This window comes from Dipodomys ordii, unplaced genomic scaffold (assembly GCF_000151885.1).
Source record: "Dipodomys ordii isolate 6190 unplaced genomic scaffold, Dord_2.0 Scaffold12, whole genome shotgun sequence".
In the NCBI taxonomy this organism is placed as follows: Eukaryota; Metazoa; Chordata; class Mammalia; order Rodentia; family Heteromyidae; genus Dipodomys; species Dipodomys ordii.
Genome location: NW_012267228.1, coordinates 26,633,442 through 26,647,290, shown reverse-complemented (window position 1 = coordinate 26,647,290; position 13,849 = coordinate 26,633,442).

Here is a 13,849-nt window from a genome sequence, read left to right as displayed (position 1 = left end):
AATTTTAAGTATGAGTTTCTGGAAAGAAAAGGTAAACCAAAAATAATGGTCTAACATCTTTCTTAGTATTCTGGCTCTGATTCTGTATGCTGGGTGATTTGAATGAGCTAATTAGCCACTCCTTGCCTAATCTATAAAATGGGACTGCTCTTGGGTTATGGTGTAGAATTAAATAAGGTAACAATTGTTAAGTGCCTAAGACAGTATCTGGGGTATAAGTATTATCAATTACCTTTTTTTTTACTTTTAAGTGAATTAGTGTGTATTTGAGGGATTCTAGAGAATAAATAACAGGACATATGGAATTAGGTTACTGAAAATCCAATGTTAAGTAGGAAGGGTGATAACAGCAGAATTTACCTGCAAAAGGGAATGTGCTACTTCTTAGGAAGCCAAATTGGCCAGTCAAAGCTCCCTAAAGGAGATGCAGACAGCAAATTGCAAAGCTCAGAGATGCTGAGGTGTGTCTGCCCAGCACACAAGCTGCTGCACTGATTGTGCCCAGATGTCCTTAGTCAGAGTCTAGTGACTTCCTGTGATGGCTGTTTCTCTGGAGAGAACAGACCTTTTTGGTCAGTGCCACTGCTCCTTCCTTGCCAGTGTGAGCACTTTCTGACAGTGGCATCAAAATCAGTCATTTTGTCCATTGTCATCGGTGAGCTTCTGCAATGTTGAGAATGTGAACTTTGTCATGCTCTGTGGCAACACACACACACACACACACACACACACACACACACACACACACACACACTGGCACCAGCGATTTGTGCCAGTAATTTTAGGTATCCAGGAGGCTGAGACCTGAGAATCTCAGGTAAAGCCACCACAGGTAGGAAAATCTGTGAGACTTTTATTCTAACCACCAAAAAGCTGTAATTGGAGCTTTGGTTCAAGTGATAGAATGTTAGCCTTGGGCAAAAAGCTATGGGAGAACAGTTAGGCCATGAGTTCCAACCCCAGAACTCATAAAAGTGAAGAGAGGTGTAAGGCATAGAATACAGACTGGTTGAAAAGGAAAAATAAGCAGTTATATTAATATATGGAATGCAAATTTAGAAACCCTTTGAGAGTATCTTTCATATCAATGTCTCAAACTTCAGTGTACAAGCCAATCATTGGGATATCTTGATAAAACACAGAGCCCTACTCAGAAGGTCAGGGGTAGGACCTGAGTTTTGAACATTTTAAATGTTTTTCTATGGTTTTGATTATTTTGGTATGGGAACCTCAGACAGTATAAGAATAGGGGCTCCAGCAATCTGTTTTACAGTCTCTGTGGGTGGTTTTTGACATGTTTAAAGTTTGAGAACAATTGCTGAAGAGCAACTGAGCCTGGTTTTGAAAGGTTGATAATAACGGAGTCGATCATGCAGAATGGCTCTAGTCCCCTGACAAAATGGCCTGGATTGTTTTTTTTTTTTTTCTGCTTGGTTTCATGATGGATTCCTTGAACACTATGCCTAAAAGCAAAAGATTGGGTATGGAAAAGAGGGTTCCTCAGAGTTCTATGCATCCTTATACTCTCATGGGAACTCCCACATAGAAGTAGATAAGACTGCAAACCAAAGCCTGGGAAGTTGTAGGGTGCAGTGGTTCCTCAGTGGCCCCAAAATCTTAAGTCTTCCAGTTGAGAACATCATTTGGTATGGATTTGAAATGCACAGGCATTTCTGAACCTGAATTGTTGCTCACACAGTGGGGAACCTGAAATACCAACATAGAGCATTGGGCAGCTGATCAACCTAATTGTAGCCTATTACACAGGCTCACTCTAATTGAGTACTTCTTAAATGGAGCTGTGGAGCTTTACATGTTGTAGAATTGTCTGCAGATCACAATTAGAGGGACAAGACAATCTATTGTTCTTGGGCTACAGAGTTGACTTGTATTAATTGTCCTTAAATTCAATGACAGATGATTGCCGACGAGGCATGAAAAAAATGTTCTCAGTTCATGTTTGACTATTTAATGGTTTTCCTTGTCTAGGCTGAGGATCTGTAAACTACCTGGGATGCGCATCTATGTCATTTTTGGTCTCATCTTTGCTGTGCAAATGGCACATCTGTCCTTCAGTTTACAGCTGTGGTTGACCACAAGGTCTTCTGCTGTTTATAGTGTTTCTGCTTTTCAGCATAATGAGTTTTGCTTTATCCATTCCCTTTTTACTAATTGCAACACAACAGCACATTCTATAGCCCATCTGTTTCCATGATTGATTGTTTTTAGCTCAGTATGTCCTAGAGGATTTTAAAAAAGAATATTAGGCTTCAATGTGACCTTTCAGATAATCATAAACTGTATTTATATCTAAGCATGACTTTCTACAACTCAATGGCCAACTCAAAGGGATAACGAATTAGTTGATGTTGATTACATGATTTTTTCTCTTACTGCACACTCTGAACTTTGATGCTGTGATATCTACTTTAGTCTGTTTTTATCACACATAAATGGTCTTCCTGAACATGAGCCTTATTACTTTCATCTTTATGGACAAATAAGAATGGTTGCGACTAGGGAGAGTTTAGTAAAGGTCCAAGAAGCTACTTGGCACAAGAGTTCTCTGTGGTTAATCAAAGTTATTCCCAATCACCATAATCTATAAAACCATTGAGAATGCTGAACTATAAAATACCAAATCATTAATATACTAGGTTCCTTGATCCTCTGGCCATGTTTGTATCAACTGGAAAAAGCACAAACTTAATTCATTTGTGTTTTTCATAAAGAGACCTTATTTAATGCACATTGATTCATTAACATCAAACTTATTGCCAACAGTATAAAGGAGGATTACCTAATGTATGTGTGTTTTCCAGAGGGCAATTACAAAAGACACAAAAAGGCTATGATTGTACATGATGTCCACAGCAGCATGCTTGTGAGCTTTGTTAAAGAGTGAAACCACCAACAAACACAACAGATTTGAAGATTATGGTACTGTAAGGACCACAGAGAGGGTACTTGTTTATTGTGTGAGAGCTAAAACCAGAAGACAGAGTGGGTGCCTTTTTTATCTCACTTATGTGCACCTTTGGCAATTCAGCTTTTTCATAGCTTGGTACATGCCCATAAATGACCATGACAATGTCAAAAATATAGATTTGGAGGTTACAAATAAATGTTAGCGGTTTAGTGAAGATTGACTGTATTATTGTTATATAAACATCTTTAGCTAGTTCTCTTATTCTGTTCACTCTACTCTCACTAACAGGGAAAACAGAGATTGGCAAACTGCTGAAAGTATGTTTTAGGAGCTCTTTCTTCCACATGAATGAAGATAGATCTCACCTTGTTCACACCTACTCATATACCAACATCCAAAGCTTTCTTTTATGAGTTATGCTTCTTCAAAGTTTCACAAACAGGATGTTTTTGTAGGAAATTATGTACAAGGCACTGAGACCAGTGCATAGATCCTTTGTGTCAGGAACTTGCAATAACTACAATAAAGGAAGTACAAAAATCGCATTATCTTATAAGTAGTAGAAAAAGTATTAGAGAATTTCAAGAGTATTTATCTTCCTAATTCCATATCTGTCTATTATACCAAGGTATTGGTGCTATGTTAGCACCTTTTCATCACTATAACAAATACCTGAGAAAAGCAAAGGTTTACTTTGTCTCATAGTAACTAACCATGGTCAGGAAGACCACTGGTTTTTTATCCTGTAATGGGGATAAGTGGCAGTATATCACACAGAGAGCAGGTAGCAGAGCAGTAATACAGCTCATCTGGTTGTGAAGAAAAAAGAGGGGAAAAAAAGGAATGTGGGTCCCACTGTCTCCTTGAAGAACATGGCCAAAATTTCTCAGATCCTAACAGGCTCTACCTTTTAAAGTTTCCCGTGCTTCCCAGTACCACCAGTGTACAAGCCAAGCTTTTATTGATGGGCCTTTGGGGAACATAGAATGGGAATCACATACATTTAATGCACATACAAGTATTTCAGCTAGAGTCTCAAGACCTTATTTAGACCAAAGTTTTAAATGCAGCTTGATAAATTTTCATGATATATTAAAGAAATGGGAATTATACTTCACAAGTGAATTGATTATGTTCCTGGACTTACAAACTTCTCTTTTGGTATGTTTTTCTTCCTTCAGATTTTTTTCAAATATACAAAAAGGTTAAAGTAAGTTTACAATGAATATATACATAGCATCTATTCTATAAATCATCCTTTGTATCCTTATTCTTCACATGCCTCTCTATATTTCTACCATTCACTGATCCAACATATTTTGAAGTGCATTTTCAAAATAAAGTGAAAACATCACTACATTTCTCCTTCAATATTTCAGTCAGTATGACACTGTTATTCACATGATTATTTAACTAGTTTGGATAACACTTTCTTATTTTGCAAAATTATGAGATTGTACCGAAATATGTCAGATACTTCTGCAAATGAGATTTGTGTGGATTTTTAATATTTGATGCTTGGCTTAGTTTAAAAAGTGTTTGAGGTCAGATAAAAACCACTCTGAGTTATGAATCTTGGACATGGAAAGTTTTACTAGAATGTACTTGTCTTGATTTGTTTCATGCTACTGTAAGAGAATACCTGGGACTAATCTAGAAAGAACAATGGTTTACTTCTCCCAGTTGTAGAGGCTGGGAAGTCCAGGGTCAAGGCAACACCATCTGGTATGAGCCTACTTGCTGTATCCTCACACAGCAGATGGAAGGGCAAGAAGTAGTGAATCTACCCATAAAGGCTTTATCTTCATAGTGGTAACATTGCTCCTTTGAGAGCCCCAATGTCTTACGCCTGTCCCAGAAGGCCCCACCTCCCAACACTGTTACAATGGAATTAAAATTAGCAACAAATGGATTTTCAGATCATAGCAATATTCATGTTCATCACTCACAGCAAATCTGAGAATGATTTCACCCTACCAGAGTAGGGTAAGTGTTGGTAAAAGCATTCACCTAACACGCAAAATCCGGAATGCTTACTCTCTAGACTTTTACAGATTGTTACTGTGCAGTGAAAATTGTAATGCAGACTGGGAGGAAGGTAGAACAAGGATGAATGATAACCCTATAAACATGTGGTCAGAGCCATCAGGTGATAAGATGACAAACTCAGTTCTTACTTCCTCAAATGTGCATGGAACATCTCTTTTCATGTTTCTATTATAGTATTTTTACTTATTTAATTACTTTATTATTTTATTTATTTATTTTTGTCGGTTTTGGCGCCTGATATCTGGACCTGGGTGCTGTTCCTCAGCTGTTCAGCTCAAGGTTAGTGCTCTACCCCTTGAGCCACAGTGCCACTTCCAGCTTTTTCTGCTTAGGAATCTAACTTAGGGCCTCATGCTCTGAATCACCTTCCCAGCCCCTATTGTAGTATTTTTAATCAGGAGAAAAACCTAGCAGTGAAGTGAAATATTTCAGTAAGCTTAGGGTGAAATTTGTTGCAACGAAAGAACTCCAATATATCTGTGGTCTTCAACAATGAAACTGCTACTTGCCCTCCATGGGTCAGCTTTGCCTCTCTTCTTGTTATCCTTTGTGGACTCAAGTTAACAGAGCCTCCTCCAATTGGGCCTTTGCCAGGTTTGGAGAAGGAAAAGGAGAGGGAAAGAGGGGGAATCCTAGGATGGGAAGAGATGCACCAGATAAGTGGGAGCTTCTGTTTAGCCATGACACATACCAACTTTGCTTATATTTCATTGGCCAAAGCAAGTCAGATAGGCAAACCTGAGTTCAACAGGATAGGGATGTTTTATACTTTGACAGTGTGAGGAAGTAGATAAAAATGAACAATAGCATGCTCTTCCTCAGGGTTAAGAGAGGCAAAATAATTTGTCATTGCTTAAAAGGGAGTAGCTTTGGTGCATTTGAAAGCAGAAAGAAGAGCTTTTGCAGCAAGAAGAGAAAAAATGAAGTATTTTCTGTGCAAATGTCCCCTGATGCTAATAAGGTCAGATTCTCTGTTGGATGAACTGAGGTTCTAGTTTAGGATTAAACCTAGGAATCTGTGCTAAAGCAAATGATCCTGTGCATGGAAATCACCTGGGAAGATGGCTGAGATGGAGATTCTAATCACAGGTCAGAGATGAAGCCCTGATTTTATCCTTTATACTCTCTCAGAGGACACAGAAGCTGCTAGTCTGTATAATAGACTTTGAGTAGAATGGATATATAATAGCAGATAGTTTAGAACAATTCAGGGAAACAAATAATCATCTGGGTCAAACAGGCTAAACAGTGAATCTAAAGGTAGTGAAAGCACCTGTTTGGAAATGCGTATCATTTCAAGACAGTTTTAGAGAGGCTTCTAGGGTGAAAAATTAGACCTCAGAGAACGGTTGGCCTTTTGACTGACACAGAAGCTTGTGAATGTCTGGAAACAGAGTAGGAAGCTGGTTGAAATTGTGGCTACAAGAAGCATTAAAGATTTTCAGGTGGAGAAGTTGGTGAGTGGCTTTGGCTACCATTCTGCCAACAGCCGTTTTGAAGTGGACTTCAGGCAGATGAAACTCCAGTATTTATCAGGCCTCCAGAGACTGGCCAAGAATCAGACAGAACAGCAATTGTCAGAACTCATATCTTTAGATGGTAGCAAGTGATTCAGTGCTGTTAATACAAACCATTCAACATTTTCATTGATATGAAGGATGTTTCATTTCAGTTTTGATTGTCATAAATAGCTTGCTTGTTAAATGTTGAATCAAAACTACAACTGTGGGATTTGACATTTGAAGATAACATTTCAAGGTAAAATTATTCTGTAGAATTTGAGTATACTTTCTTCAAAAGAAGATCTGTAGTCACTAGAAACAGCTGAATTTATTGTCTGTCTAATCATCTCTCTCATGCCCTCCATGGAAGTACTTTGGCCCTGAGTACAAAATTGGTTCTGATTTCAGCATCAATAATGCTTGTATTTAGGTTTTTTGTCACCTACATCTGGCAGTGAATTTGAGCTTGCCTTATCTATACTGAAAATTCATAGACAAAGTTTTAATCTTTCTGAGCTTTATTTTTCCAGTTTTAAAATATGGTGGAGACCCTGTATTGGTATGTCAAAGTTCTCTTTCTTACTCTGTCTCACTGTCTCTGTCTCTCTGTCTGTCAGTCTGTCTGTATGTATGTATACACACACACACACACACACACACACACACACACACACACTCCTCACTTTGCTGTGCTGAGATTTAAAATAAATACAGGGACTGAACAATACCCCTAGGCAAAGATTACCTATAGTACATTTAAAAGACATTACAAAACACAGACTCTCAATAAATGTTTAGTATATCCTTATATTTATTATATAAATTTGAAAGCATTCTTTCATCAAACGTGCTATATGACTACAGTTTTTAAAAGATACAATAAAAATATTGGAAAGGATGTAGAGAAATTGGAATGTTGGTCATCAGGCTTGAACTCTGGGGCTGGGCAATATCTCTTCAGCTCAAGGCTAGCACTCTACCACTTGAGCCACAGCACCACTTCTTGTAACAGTAAAATTTTCCTCTGTATACAAAAGTAAGCTAATAATAAAAAGAAGTAAAGAAACAAAAAAGAGGAAACTTGAACATTCATACATTCCTGGTTAGATAGGAAGATAGTTAGATTGATTGATTGAGAATGATAGTTATCAAACTCTAAATTTAAGGATCAAGTTAATTCATTGTCTATATAGTATAGCTAAATAATGCTGCTTAGTGAATTATGCTCATTTTTGAAGATTTTCATTATTTCTGTGTCAATTTTTATTGTATTAAGATGAACATAGCTAAGTGCTGGTGGCTCATACATGTAATACTAGCTACTAAGGAGGCTGAGATGTGAGTATTGTGTTTTGAAGCCAACCTGGGCAGGAATATCTATGACAATATTCTCTAGTAGAAAAAAGCTAGAAATGCAGCTGTGGTTGAAGAGCCATGAGTGAAAAAGCTAAGGAACACTACCCAGGCCTTTCTTGAGTTCACGTTCCAGTAGGAGAAAAAAAAGATAGATAGATAGATAGATAGATAGATAGATAGATAGATAGATAGATGATAGATAGATAGATACCTCATTATTGAAGTCCTTTCTCTGAATTCCTGAAATGTGTTGGGTGCTTGACGCTATCATGGATGCTTCAGCTTTTTCAGTATTCTGAAGAAATCAGTAGTTTTCTGGATGGCAAATTTAACACTAAAACTTACTGCCTGCAGGCACAGGCAAAGATACTAACATCTGAAAACAATAGAAGATCCATTCAGTAAATGCAAATCAATAACACTAGCTGATGACTGCACATGAGTAAAAAGAGATTTGTAAGATGGAGTGTCTTCACTTTTGCCATTAAACTTCTCATTCACCAATTCTTCATTAAACATTTGTCTTAAACAGGACAATTGAATCTAAGATAGCAGACATATTTGAATTATGGAGATCAAGTGTATCATTGCTGGCCTTAGGCATAGGATAAAAGGAACTGACTTTAATGTTGCCCCAGAAAATGATGTAAGGAGAGGTAATTTGCTACACCTGGAAGACAATATCTGACTGAGAACAATGGCCAGATCTGTGGTTATAGAAACACATGTACATCTAAGACATACCAACTTCTAGTTGTATGAAGTGCTGGGACCTCACTTAGACATCAGATCCAAGAGCTGAGATAGAGAAGAGATGGGAGTTAATCATCTGTCCTTACTTTTGAAAAATGAGGATTATGCGACAGTGGTAGTAGGACCATGTGGTTTTCTTGTAAGTAAATGTCCAATGTGGACATTTGAATGTGATATATCTTATTGTGGGGATGTAAGGTGAGCACCAGTATACCCCAAGTAAAATGTTAGGTGCTTACTTACAGGCAAAAATGGGAATTCACAACCAGATTTTTCTGTTTGGCAGTAGAAGAGCTGAAGGGACGATAGGGATAGAATGAACCTGCCAAAATACCAGATCCTTCTCCCAAAGCTCTTAAGTTCAATGGGTCATACAGGGTTCTTTGGTATTGGAATCACTGGTGAGGCATCATTGGTATTAAAAAATTAGAAACTTGAGTGATTGTACTGTGCTGTGTTTGATTTCTGGGAAAGAGGAGTGTGTAAAGAGGCCATGGCCCCACTTTTTGGAGGTTCTGTCCCAACACAGTTATTGGCCAAATATGATTCCTGGGCCGATAGTATGTGATTTACTTTGTAGGAATGTTCCACAATGAGACCCACCTAACAAATCAAACCCCCTGATAATAAAGAAAACATGAATAAGTTCTCTGGGTCTTGATACATTATGATGTTTAAGAAGCATTTTTCTGGATAGAATAGAGTTCCTCTGCCTATACACTACTGACATTTAGTGCTGGATAATACTTTTTGTGGGGTCTATCCTGTGTTAGATGTGTGGCAGCATCTCTGGCTGCTATTCACAAAATGCTAGGTACTTTTTCATTCCAAGTGTGAAAAAGAGAAAACACCTTCAGGAGCATCTCAAAGAACGTTCCCTGGAGGGTACAAAGCCACCCCTGCATATAAACCAGTGTCTTTTGGCAAAGCTACTACAATGGTTTGTGGATAATCACCATTAGCATCACATCAATAAAATATCAGAGTTAGAAACAAGGAATCGGTGCTTTTAAAATTATTTCTGATGATGCTAAAGTTTGAGAACTATTTTCATAGCAAGGGAGACAGATGATGATTAATTGAATGTATACACCTAAGTAAATCACTCCAAGTGTTGAATGTGCTACACATAAGTCATAGATTTCCTTTCTCTCCACTGAGCTTCAGAAGGATGAAGAAAACAAGGAAGGAGGACAAGACACTCAGAGGAGGGCTACAATTATAAATAAAATGGTAATGAACATCTGTCCTGAGAACATCTCTCCTGAGATGTGACACTTAGAGATAGAAGGAAGAGAAAAAAGTGAGTTAAGAGATAAGAACGCTTCAGGCACAGGAAGGAAAAAAGCAAAAATCCTGAGGCAGGTATGTAGAAGGCAGATTTAGAGGACATTTAAGTAGGTCAGAATGACAGTGTAGACAAATGTTCAGGAAAGGGATGAGTGGAAAGACTTACATGTTGTGTGGACTTCACTTCTGCATGTATGAACATGTCCGACATTTGAGAATCTTGTGATCATTTTGGACCTGCTCATAGTTCAGAATAAATACATAGAAATTGTTTTTTTTTAAAGAAAAGACAGAAAGAAATGCTTACCTTCCAAATAGAAAATGGAAATCACATTTGTAATGAATGTTTCTCAGGTAATTCTGGAATGTGTACAATCTTTTCAGTACCTTCATTCCTTCCATATTTGTATCCTGTCCTCCCTGTAATTATATGAAATTTCCAAGTATGAATTCTACATCTCAGATTCTGTGGCCTTCCCAAGGGTGGGCTTGGGTTTAGATCCACTATGGGTTTTTCAGGACAATATACTAACAAGTGTCTGCCATCCTGGTGAGGTTTCCTCAATTGAATGTTCGGGGTATTCCCTAGTAGGAGCTAATGCCTTCTGGTTTGGTCAAATCAATCAATAATATTAAGTAACAAACATGTGAGCCAGGACCTGTTGGCTCATGTCTGTAATAATAGCTATTGAGGAGGTTAAGGATGACATCTTGAAGCCACCTTGGGCAGAAATACCTGCAAGACCCTTACCTCCAATTAACCAGCAGACAAGTCAGAAATGGAATTGTGACTCAGATACCAGCCTTGAATGAAAAAGCTAAGCAAGAGTGTTAGACTCTGAGTTCAAGCCTCAGTGGCAGCACAAAACAAAATAAAACAAAAAATAAAATAAAAATATTTCTGATGCAGTATAATAAAAATAACTCTGAGGTAGCTATGGCATTATGCTTACATGACATCCTTGAAATAAGACTCCTCGTACATCTTTTATCTTTTGCTGTTTCTTTTGCTTTGCACCCAACTTCCCTTTCTCTGATGTGTTGTTTTGCTTAGCAATTTCATATAGTAACCTAGCTTGTGTAACTTCTGTTCTCCTAATTACACAGGTTTGGGGGCCATATTCAGTCTTTAAAATTAAAACATTTTTCAATTTGTATCTCCCTGGTTATTTTGCCCAAACTTATTTGCCTTGCAGAACTGCAAAGATTAAACCTTACCCATGTCCTGGAGCAAAAATGGTTTGAACTGCTAGGATTTTATGCCTTCATTTCCTGTACATAAATTCAAGAGGTTAGATGTAGTCTAAAGTAACACTCAGGGAGTCTGAATCTTCAGAACACAATTGGATTAGTTGGTTGTGTCCCTCTTCTGTTGTTTCTGTTGTTGTGATAGGAAGAGGGTGGAGGATTGTAAAGATGAATTTTAAATTGATTTATTTTGTAGAGAAAATGCACCAAAGCTGAAGAAAAATCTTCCTATTTAATTGCTAAGCTACACCTGATAATTCCTGATGAGGTCCGAGGCATACACTGAAAGCATCCACCATTGTTTATAACTCACTTATACACAATGTAATTATTACAAATTAATTATGGTAATCACTAAGATTCATATACAGGCAACTTACAGAAGTTGGAAAATCAAGGATATTATTGTTATCTTATTCTTTATATTATCATTACTTTAAAATTTCTCATCAAAGTGCTGTGTGATATTTACTTTCCATACCCTTTATTTCCCAAATTGGAGAATCAAGGCTTAAGATGCTTACGAACTTTCTAAGGTTAGGCCCAACTCTAACTAAAAACATTTTTTCTTTGCTTTTGTTACTGACAATACTAAGGTTTGAATATAAGGTCTTGTGCTTGCAAGACAGATGCTCCTGTATTTGAGCCATACCTATAGTCCTTATATACTTTAACCACTTGTATAACTAGTCATTTATATTTTAGTTATATTTTATTCTAAGACTGGCTTTGGATCTAGATACTCCTACCTACAGCCTCTCATGTAGCTAGGATTATTGGTGTGTACAAGTACACTAGGTTTATTGTTGAATTGGGATCTCATGAACTTTTTGCCCAGATAGGCCTATTGACTGTGATCCTCCTGCTATCAATCTGCCTTTGGAGTAGTTGGGCTCATGGGCATGAGCTATTTCACCCAGCCTAAAAGCATCTTGATTTAAAGTTGCTCGTAGGTTGTCAGATAAGATTTGGATGCCCAATTAGACTTGAGCTTCCTTGTAAACAATAACTATAATTTACATATTTTCCCAAATACAGGTATATTCCAAGCATCATGCAGAATGCACCCATTTGCTAAAGATGTTTTTTGCTTATATGAAATTAAAAGATAAGTAGGTATCTTGTATTTTTACTTGTTCATTCTGGAATTTCTAGCTTCTTATTTTTGGATTAATGCTATTTGTACTTCAGAAATATTCATTTGTCATCATTAAGCTTCAGTTTGAGAAAATCTATAAAGAAGTTATGAAATACAAATTAGAACCTAAGACTTTATATTTGAAGAGTAAGGATTAGAGCTGTTGCCATATTTCTTTAAATTAATTGAGACAGGAATTACAGGTATTTCTCAGCAAATCCTGGGACATAGTTTATGTTGTAAGAAATGATAAAAACAAATGTACAACATGAACATGGTTTCTTTTTTTCTTTGATGTCATGGGCCTGCATTATTGAAGATCATCTATTCCATCTTTTTTTTAATTTGCTGTTGGTTCAAAGGTCAGTCCTAGTGAAATCTGCATTACAGTACTTAACATTTGTCATTTTTGTGAAATCTTCTGCCCAGATTACCATGAAACTTAATAAAATGATGGCTGCAGTGGTTATGTGGCTTCCTCCCTGCTGAGGGCTATTGCTTCTTTAGAAGTGGCCAGTGTGGCCTCAGATTTAGAAAAAGATCTTGGTAGTTCATTCTTACGTTAAGAAGGGAAAACATGTTGCATCATGGGAAGAATTCATTGTGAAAAATAGGCAAAAACAGCAACCAAATTTTGTTTCATTTCTTTATCTACAAGGTGATATTTAAGATGGTTAAATGAAGTAAATTTCCATTGCAGGACTCTGCCTATCACCAGATAAAGACAGCTCCTGATTCTGCTCATCTAGAGAACTGTTCTCAGGATCTACATATAAGAGGTATGTTCGGAACTCATCCTTCTCAATATTCTTTGTAGAAGCTCAGTTCATAAATTCATTTTGTAATTACTTCTGTCTGTTTTTGGAGATTATTGTTTTATTCCAATTAGTTTGGTCCATGACTGAATGTTTCTTGCCAGGAGAAGCTCAGAGACAAGAACTGATCTATTATCCTGCTGTTTTAGAAGTGTCTCTTGAAACAATGTGGTTCTACGCTTGACAGTTTCACTTCTTTTTAAACTAGGAGAAATGACTGGGATGGTGTAACTCAGTGGTAGAGTAATTGGCTAGCGTGCATAGGGGCCTAGGTTTGATCTTCATCATCATAGGAAAAAACAAATCAACAGCAACAAAGCGAAGAAGAAAATTATGACTGAAAAAGTGATTGACTGGGGTGTGGGCTTTTGATGACAACTCTCCTGCAGTTGTAATAGTTAAACTTTGTAATGACTTTACATGATGTGTTATTGTACTCTTCTTGAAATTACAGAGACTTCTCTAAAGCAGTTTTTGGTTTAGAGGATTTTAGTGTTCCAGGACTTCTGAATGTGGTAATATTTCTGATGTAATATACTCTGAAAAACTCCTAACTCAACCAATATAATCATTTGTTTTTCTTACATTAAGGTTTCTCAGAGTGAAAAATGCAAATGTAATTCTGAAATACAGCTTTGTATACTTTGTTTTGATGTTTGCGAACAAACAGATATTTGCCATCTTCTTTTATAAGATGCAAGATTTTTTTTGTATTATCACCATCACTGAATTGTGCCATTGTACTGGTACAACAGCTTTAGATAATATG